Source organism: Elephantulus edwardii, unplaced genomic scaffold (genome assembly GCF_000299155.1).
Source record: "Elephantulus edwardii isolate Elephantulus edwardi_28Jun2011 unplaced genomic scaffold, EleEdw1.0 scaffold00389, whole genome shotgun sequence".
In the NCBI taxonomy this organism is placed as follows: domain Eukaryota; kingdom Metazoa; phylum Chordata; class Mammalia; order Macroscelidea; family Macroscelididae; genus Elephantulus; species Elephantulus edwardii.
Genome location: NW_006400139.1, coordinates 825307 through 834947, shown reverse-complemented (window position 1 = coordinate 834947; position 9641 = coordinate 825307).

Here is a 9641-nt window from a genome sequence, read left to right as displayed (position 1 = left end):
AATTAATAAAATATAATTATAGAAAAAAAAAGAAAATATAGGTTTGCCAACTCAAAACCAAGTGCCTTCTGTGCTGGGTCTGCTTTGTGGATTGGAATGTTTATGAAAATTAATAAAATATAATTATAGAAAAAAAAGAAAATATAGGGGGTCAGCAAGAGAGAGTAAGCCCCTCAATGAGATGGATCGACTTAGAGCTCTCAGCAAAGGGCTTGAGCATTTCTGAGATTGTAAGGATGGCACAGGCTAGGGCAGAGTTCAGGCTGCCTGTTTATAGTGTAGTTATGACTCATTCTCTACTTGATGACACCTAACAACAGCATGAGTGATGGTTTCTTGTCTCTATAACTACATTATAAACTTCTTGTAGTGATCAATATATAGTTCCTACATGCTACACAGCGTTGTTTTGGTTTTTCAACAACTTATGACTTACAGGGAGTTTTGGTGGCCTAGTGGATAAGGGGTTTTGCTGCCAACCCGTAGTAGGCAGTTTGACTCCACCATCTGTTCCACAAGAGCATGATGAACAATCTCCTTCTTTACAATTTATAGCCTCAGAAAACCAGCTGGAGAATCAGCTATGAGGCAGTTCTAACTGGAGGGTGATGAATTGGAGTATGAATAAGCATATTGTTGTTATTGTTGTTATGTGCCCTCGACTCACTTTCTACTCATGGCGAGCCTATGTACAACACTCTGAACCCTGCTCTATCCTGAGCCAAACTTACTGTCTCTGACACACCTGTCCCCATTACCCCAGTCACTGAGTCAATCCATCTCATCGAGGGTCGTCCCCTCCCACGCTGTCCCTCCAACCTCCCAAACATAATGTTCCTCTCCAAGGACTAGTCCCTCCTTGCAACATGCCAGAAGTAAGCCAATGAAACTTCAGAATCCTTGCCTCCAAGGAGCAGCCTGGTTTCAATCTCTGTAGAATACATAACTCTAATTACTTCTCTGAGAGATTACATAAATTAATTTATAAACTGGATTTTATTCTAATGCTACATTAAATTATATGATCTCTCAGGAAAGTATTTAAAGTTACATAAATATTCAACATTTTAAAAGATATGTAGATTCTAATTTTCTTTTAGTTTGATTATTTGTATAACTTTAATTTCTTCTCTTTTGTTGTTGTTGTTATGTGCCGTCCAGTTGCTTGTGACTCATAGCGACCCTATGTGCAACAGCCCTAAACTCTGCCCTGTCCTGTTCCAATTGCGCTGTCTCCGATACACCCGTCCCGATTACCCCAGTCACTGAATCAATCCACCTCATAGAGGGCCTTCCCCTCCTGAGCTGTCCTTCCACTCTCCCAAGCATGATGTCCCTCTCCAAGGACCGGTCTCTCCTTACAACATGTCTAAACTATGTTAGACGAAGCCTCAGAATCCTTGCCTCCAAGGAGCTGCCTGGTTTAACCCTCTTCAGGATGAATCTGTTTTTTTTCCCCCCAGCAGTCCATGGTACCCACAACACTCTTCTCCAGCACTACAGCTCAAAGGCATCAATTCTTCTATCCTTTCTAGTAATTGTTCAACTCTCTGATGCATAACAAGTGATTGCAAATACCATGGCCTGTATCAGGTGCACCTTAGTCTCCAGAGAGACACCATTGCTCTTCAGAACTTTGGAAAGGACCCTAACAGCAGACTTTCCCATCGCAAGATGTCTTTTAGTTTCCTGGCTGCTGGTGCCAAGAATGTTGACTCTGGAGCCAAGCAAACTAAAGCTGTGAACAACCTCAATCTCTTCACCATCCATCCTGATACTGCCAATTGGTCCAGTGGTGAGAAATTACATAAATTAATTTAGACTTTGCAATAATTTCCAGGCAGTAAGAACAGACTCTTATACAAATGAAGACTCCCACCCACCATAAAAGAATATAATCACGATTTTGTTTTTGTTTAGTGTGTATGTTGAAGATTATTTATTTTATTTGTATAGATATAACACATTAAGTGTATTATTATTACTTTAAATATCACTGGATTATATGTGTGTGTATATATAGAATAACATGCACTTATTGTGTTAATTAATAGCCATTTGTATTGTTATTAGCTACTCTTAAGTCCCTTAAAACTCAGGGTAAACTCATTTGTTCAGAATTTAACTCTTTCACAGGGTATGAACTTGAGGAAACAGATATCCAGTCCTATCTTCCAAATTACCTCAGTGTGAGTTCAAATTGCCATATTTTTTTGTTGGTATTCTAGTATTTAACTGTCTGAAAATCTCAGAGAACTGTGAATAAAGATAAAATCCTTGTAGTGACAAAATACACATAAAACAGCCTATCAGTGACTTCAGGGTGGCACAAGAGCACTCACTATTTAGGTTTTTTTTAATCCATGGGGTTATTTTGAATCTAAACTGATTCCAGAGTACCTAACAACAACAGCGACAACAACAACAAGGGTGTGAAGCGTAGATCAAGTAGAAGCAACTAGAGTATTAACAGTTCGTGCAAATTTTGGACACTGTCGATTTTATATGATCACACGCAAGAAAGAGGAATAACCATTCAAGTGGCATCTGTGATAAGCTAGAGGGAATAGTCTAAGAAATGTATTTTCACAATCATTTTTATAAACAGCTCTCTCAGTAAAAATTTTATTATAGAGCATTTTAAAGAAGCTGTAATGAAGGTCAAAATCTAGTGTCTAACAATATTACTCATTTACATTCACTTAGATCACACAACTCATGCAGAAATTGTTAGGGTAGCATTGGACTGATTCAGGCTCATAGTAATATTGTTAGAAAGCACAGGCTGGAATCCTGCGAGTCCTGCCCCATCCTCACAATCTCTGCAGCTTAAGCCTGCTGCTCCAGTTGCTGTGTTAGTCCACTCTACTGAAGGTCTTCTCTGATAGCCCTCTACCTCCTTTTCAGTTCACTAATCACTGAAATCATAACCATGTTGCCTTCACCTCTGTAATTCAGCCTAGAGCTTTGGGCAGGAAAGGTGATCAGAATTGTTGACTGTCCTTCATAGCTACGTTTCATTCAACTATTCTTAGTTTGACAATTGTTTTCAAAAGGCTCACCCTCATTAGTATGCTGATGGCTTCAGATCCTCTACTCTCTATGTTAGACTCTGCATTATTCCCCCCTAAACATGCAGCAGTATGTATGAAAGGAAACCCAAAATGAGATTGTAAAGAAAGAATCTGTAAGAAAAATCAACTGACTTTTAAAGAGGAATCTATCATTCTCCATGTAGTGAGAGCCACTTTATTTTTTTTTATTTCAATGAATTCAATTTAACAGTTCAGTCTGACATATAAATGCATTAGATATTTGAATATGCAATTAGAGGACTTCTCTAGGAGAACTGATGATTGATAAAAAATGATAGTATTTCTCTCATATTCTCAGATATATTTATTGAAAGCATCTTAAATTATCAAATTAATTAAAGTTTTAAAAGATGTCATATACATGTGTGTTTATGAACTGTAATCCATAAATTTAATACATGTCAAATCTTTAAACCCCAGCATGTGGGAATCAGTTCATATTTGTTCACACTTAGTCTGATTTTGATAAAGACAAATAAAATAAATTTTGATATATTGACCCAGTCCAATACATTACTGAGCTTTTATACTTTATCCTAACTTTCATCTTACAGTCTTGAAAAATTAAAGTAAAATGACTAAGGTAGTATTTGAAAATTTTTAGGTTTTTTTCATCTTCTCAATTTGACTATTCTCTGCTAATAAAAGTTAAAGACAAAGATGAATGAAACTTTTATATTAGACAAAAATTCTGAATGCTTACCTGTTTGATTAAGATAAATTTCATATTGAGCTTTATTGATTGAGTTAAAATAACAATCACTTGCAAGACTCAAGATTATATTTTTCTTGACACAGCACTTTCTAGAAGGCGTTGTACTCTCAAGAATAAATTTCCTACTTAAATATGATTAGTCTCTTCCCTGGGGGACAGCATCCTTCCCAGGTTAATTTCTAATTGAACTAAGCCTTTTGCCTGCCACTCAAGATGTTTTCTACAATAATAAAAGGAATATTTGGTGAATGTTTCTTAAGTAGAATTAGCATTTAATACGATTAAGTCTCTGATCTGTGAGTAAGAAATGCATCCTATTTACTGATATATTTTAGAAAATCTATCCATAATGTTATAGACCCACGAAGGTGCAATCTTTTGCTATTGCTGGGTGCTGTTGACTCACCCTTGACTCCTAGTAACCCCGCGAACAATAGCATGAGACTCTCCAGACCCTTGTCCTATCCTCACATTCTCCATTGTGCCTCAGGTCATTGTCACAGTCACTGTGTCCTCCCATCTTACTGAGTCTCCTCCTTAGTTTTCTACGTGGATTGTGCTTTTCTAGCATCTGGTCACTTCTGATAGCATACCCATAGCCTATGTGTCAAAAGTCTCACTATCCATGCCTCTTTGAAGCAAGTGTCTTCTGATGGGTGTGATAGAAGCTGGTGGTGTGTGCATAGCTCTCCCTCACTGTGTAGAGCATTTGAGGGCTGACTGGGCTGGTGGTGTCTGCAGGATTTTATAAAGCAAATGAAGCAGGAGCCAGTCTTCTGTCTTCATCTGATGAATGAAGCTGCAACAGAGAATGTGAGACTGTCAGATAGAGAGGAGAAAACAGGTAACAAATTCCAAAGTAACAGAAAACAATGCCAAAACAAAAATAAGGTTGGACACTGGAAGGTCGCCAAAGAAGGACAGAACCCAGTTCAGGCCACAAAAGACAGTTTATTGAGAAGAAACTGCCAGGCAGGCTCTAAAGCAGAGATCAGCCACTACGTAAAGTTAGAGAGGAGTTTTATACTATCTTAAAAGGAAACTGGGAGTGAAGATGTTTGCAGCTGCTTGGTCCAAGAAGGGAGCAAGTTGGGGATGTGGATAGCTATTACTGAGAAAGGGAGGTGAAATGGTTTTGCAGCTCTAACAGCGATAAACAGAGCTGTAGCTAACGCTATGATCACTACTATGGTGGTTCTGGGGAAAGGGAAGGACAGCCATTCTGCAGCCCTGACAGACACAAAAAAGAAAATAGAAAACCTAAAAAGGAGAACAAAGATGAAGGAGAATCAGAGAAGAAAGAAACATAAAATAGAAGATGTCAAAAAGAAAAAGAGGAAAATCCAGCGAGAGAAAGAGAAAGAAAAACAAACAAACCCACAAATGACAGGAGAAAACAGACTTCATGGAGAACCACACACATTATATAAAATGAACAAGCAAAGACAATTTTAAGAAACCAAAATAAAATAAGAGAGATAAAAGGAGGAACATTGAGAAGGGTGGGCTAAGTGCTTGGTTGTTGCTGCCCTTACTGCTGTGGTGAGTGTAGGTCAAATGTCCAGATGGACACAGTGTATGTGTCTGCCAATTCTCAGAACGTTAGAGTTGGGGTGCCCAGTCAAGCCAGAGTTTCAATTTAGCTGGTAGGTAGGTGGCTGAGACCACAAGATATGACTCAGGTCACAGATAACATCTTTTCTAATTTAGAGACGTCATCCAACCAAGGAAAGAGTTTCTGCTGTTCTCAGGTGAGCTTAGGTAAATTCATCTAGTTAAGGATGAGATATAGATCAAAATAACTGTGAGATATCATCTTAACCCAGTAAGAACAGCAAAATTTAACAGTGATGCAAACAAATGCTGATGAGTTGTGGAGAAACTGGAACCCTTATTCACTGTTGTTTAGAGTATGAAATGGTGCAACCACTATGGAAGGCAGTATTGTGCTTTCTCAAAATGTTGCAAATAGAAATATCATTTGACCCAGAAATTCCACTACTGGGAATATACACGAATGGATAGAAAAGCTGTGGTACAGTCACAAATAGAAGACTATGCAGCATTGAAATATTATACAAATGGGTGACCATGGAGGACATGATGCTGAGTGAACTATCTCAGTCATAAAAAAGACAAACACTGCATAAGGCCACTGTTATAGAACAAGACTGATACGGGGGTTGGGAGAAACTAAGAAAATGGGATAAATAATGTACGTGACATTGAAACAGACGAGGGAGAGAACTGTATAAAAAGAATATATGATTAGTTATTATTGGCATGACAAGAGTCCAAAATAAGAGCTGCATAGTTAAGTGGTCCGATGTGTGTGTGTGTGTGTGTGTGTGTGTGTGTGTGTGTGTATAGGGAGGGGCGGGACTGTATAACAATGAAAGAACTTTTTCCAAAGAAAACAGCAAACTGGAAGGAAAGGGGAACAGGGAGGAAAATGTGCAACAATGAATGAATGGAAATCCAAGTACTTTATAAACTTTCATTAAAATCTAAACCAAACAAAACTAAGCTAAACATAAAGATAGTATCTTTGTCTGTTCAGAGTCACTGAATATAGGGTCAAGCACATCACCACACACCAGATACTAAAAGGCTTGATCTTGGTCTCAGGCAGAGCTGACACGGACACGAAAATGTGTGTGGGTGATGGGGTTGTTACTAAACAATTCTGAATTTGATTAACAGAGTGTGTTCTTTTTTCTCTAAGAAATTATTTACAATAGATATATGGGTGAGCAAACTTTATTTTTACTTGAAGTAAGTAAAAAGAGGACTTGTTGGTTTTTTTTTATTGCCTTCGATTCGAGCATGACCCATAGCAACCCTATGAACAAAAGGCCTAAAGCCCCTCTACACCTACCAACATTTGTCAAAGTTCATAGAGTTTCCAGAGGCATGTTGTTTAGGAAGTGGATGCCACTCCTGCTTCCAAACCTGTCTTAGAACAGAGCAGGAAAACACTGGAGGGTTCAAAATCAGGAAAGGAGTGCATCAGGAATGTATCCTTTCCCCATACCTTTTCAATCTGTATGCAGAACAGATCATTCGGGATGCAGGGCTTTATGAGGAGAACAGACATAGGGTCTTAAAAAAGAAAAGACATAGCAAGCAAAGGAAATTTTGAGGGAGTTCTGGTGGCCTAGTGGTAAGAAGCTGTGCTACACTTCCAAAGGTACGTGGAGATCAAGTCCACCAACTGCACTCCAGTAGAAGAATAGGCCATCTCCACCCATGAGATTCACTGCCTCTGAAAATCCACCGAGGGTCAACCACGCATTTGTTCTGACTCTATGTTAAACAACATTTGTGTAATAACAAATAACAACATTTGTACATTAGTTAAGGGCCTGGGGAAGGACTAATGTTTCTTTTGTGCTTTCAGGAATGAAAGGCAGCATTGTCTGCAATTCAAGAGAGCCAAACCCTCGAGACTCCTTTGCGCTTAATCAACACAGAGCATACGCTGTAAGTTTTCTCTTCATGTTTTAAAATTATACTGAGGTTACACTTTTAAAAAATTGATCTGTAAAGAATCATTTATATACATTGTATTTCCTTCACCTATATGGTGTTTTATACAGTCATTCATATATAGTATATAATTATTACTGATGTAAGCCTATTATCACTCCATCTCTTTAAACCCCATTGAATCTTTCCTATTCCTTCACTTTCCTTTCTTTATCCACTGCCTCTGCTATGATTTCCTCCCATTCCCTTTCCCCATCTCCCCTTCAATTATTCTACTATTGTCACAGAAATGTTTTTCTGCATTTGTATTTGTATTTCTGTATTTGTATTTGTATTTCTGTATTTGGCCTTATGAGACTGGATTATTTCACTTAGCATAATGCTCTTAGACTCTCTCAGTATTTTACAAAATTGTTTTTCCTTAATGCTGCATAATATTCCATTGTATGAATGTACCACAATTTCTCAATCCATTTGTTTGTTGATGGTCATTTGGGCTGTTTCCATTTTCTTGCTATTGTGGTTAACACTGCTATGAATGGAACACATCTCCACTCATGTCTTAGTTCTGATTTCTTTGACATATATTCTTAGCAGTGGAATACCTGGATCACATGGGATCTCTATGGTCAGTTTTTTTAGAAAACAGCAAACTGCTTTCCAAAGTGGTTTTACCATTTTACAATCCCATCAGCAGTGCCTGAGAGAGTTCCAATCTCTCCATATCCTTGCCAACATGTGTTTGCTGTGTTGTTAAATTTTACTGCCGCAAATGGAGGAGTGAGATAGTATCTTGTTTTGATTTGCATCATCTCTCTGATTTCTAGTGATACTGAATCTTTCTTCATGTGTTTATTAGCCACCTAAATGTCCTTTATGAAGAGTCTTTTTGTTCTTTATCTATTTTATGAATATTTTATCAATTGGGTGTGGAGGGGAATAGGGGAAGAAAGAGAGAGAGGGGGAGAGAGAGAGAGAGAGAGAGAAAACACTTTGTAATATTCTGTTAATTTCAGTCATAAAACCTTTGTTTGAAATGGTATTGCTAAATGTTTTTCCCCAGTCTACGGGCTTATTTTTTTACCCTGCTGGAGAAAGTTTTGTCTCTTGTATCCTCTCTTGGTTGTACTTCATTGTCTATATTTGTCACACTTTTAACTGCTTTGCTTTCAGACAGACTGATACTTACTCTAATGATCTCATGGCCTCTCTGAGACCAGCTTGAGTTTCTGGCAGTTCTCTTTTGATTTACCCTTCTAGTTGTTTTAAAATTATCTTCAGCAAGGTTTACTTGCACATGATATTGTTTGATAATTACTACTTATGTTGGAACCCCTTTTTTTTAGAATGAGAACCAAATAAATCTCTGGTCACGTAATTGTCTTCTAAATTTCTTTGTGTAAACTAATGAATGAACACATCCAGAGTTGTATGTTTCCTGAAACACCTTAATTGGTATTCCATCAATTCTTAAGGCCTTATATGTTTTCATTAGCTAAAAGGTAATTTGAACTCTTTTTTTCAGTGTGACTGGGTTTTGATAATATGGTACTTTCTGAAATGTTTCACTGTTTACTAATCCTATTTGGTACATTGATTCAATGCATTCTTCTATTTCATTTGATGCTTTTTACAAACGCGAGAATTGTGTTCACAGTGTTTGTTGTTGTGTGCTGTTGAGTCACTTGCAACTCATGCTGACCATATGTACGACAGCTCTAAACTGTGCTCTATCTTGAGCCAACCATATCATCTCAGACATACTACTCTGGTCCCATTGCTTTAGTCTCACAACTCTAGTCACTGAGGTAATCCATCTCATTGAAGGTCTTCCTCTCTTTCATAGTCGCTCCATCCTCCAAAACATAATGTCCCTCTCCAAGGATTGATTCCTCCTTGTAACATGCCTCAAATATGTCATATGAAGCTTCAGAGTCCTTGCCTCCCAAAAAAAGCCTGGTTTTGCCATCTCCAGGACAAACTTGCTTCTTCTCCTAGTCGTCCATGGTATTCTCAATACTCTTCTCCAACACCACAGCTCAAAGTCATCAATTCTACTTCTATCATCCCTAGTCATTGTCCAGCTTTATGATGCATAGCAAGTAATTGCAAACATCATGGCCTGGGTCAGGTGCACCTTAGTCTCCAGACTGATATCTTTGCTTTTTAATACTCTGAAGAGGTCCCTGATAGCAGGCTTTCCCAATGCAACTCGTCTTTTGATTTCCTGGCTGCTGGTACCAAGAGTGTTGATTGTGGAGCTAAACAAATTGAAACTATTAAGAGTCTCAATCTTTTCAATGTCTATAAAGATGCTGCCTGTTGGCCCAGTGGTAAGAATA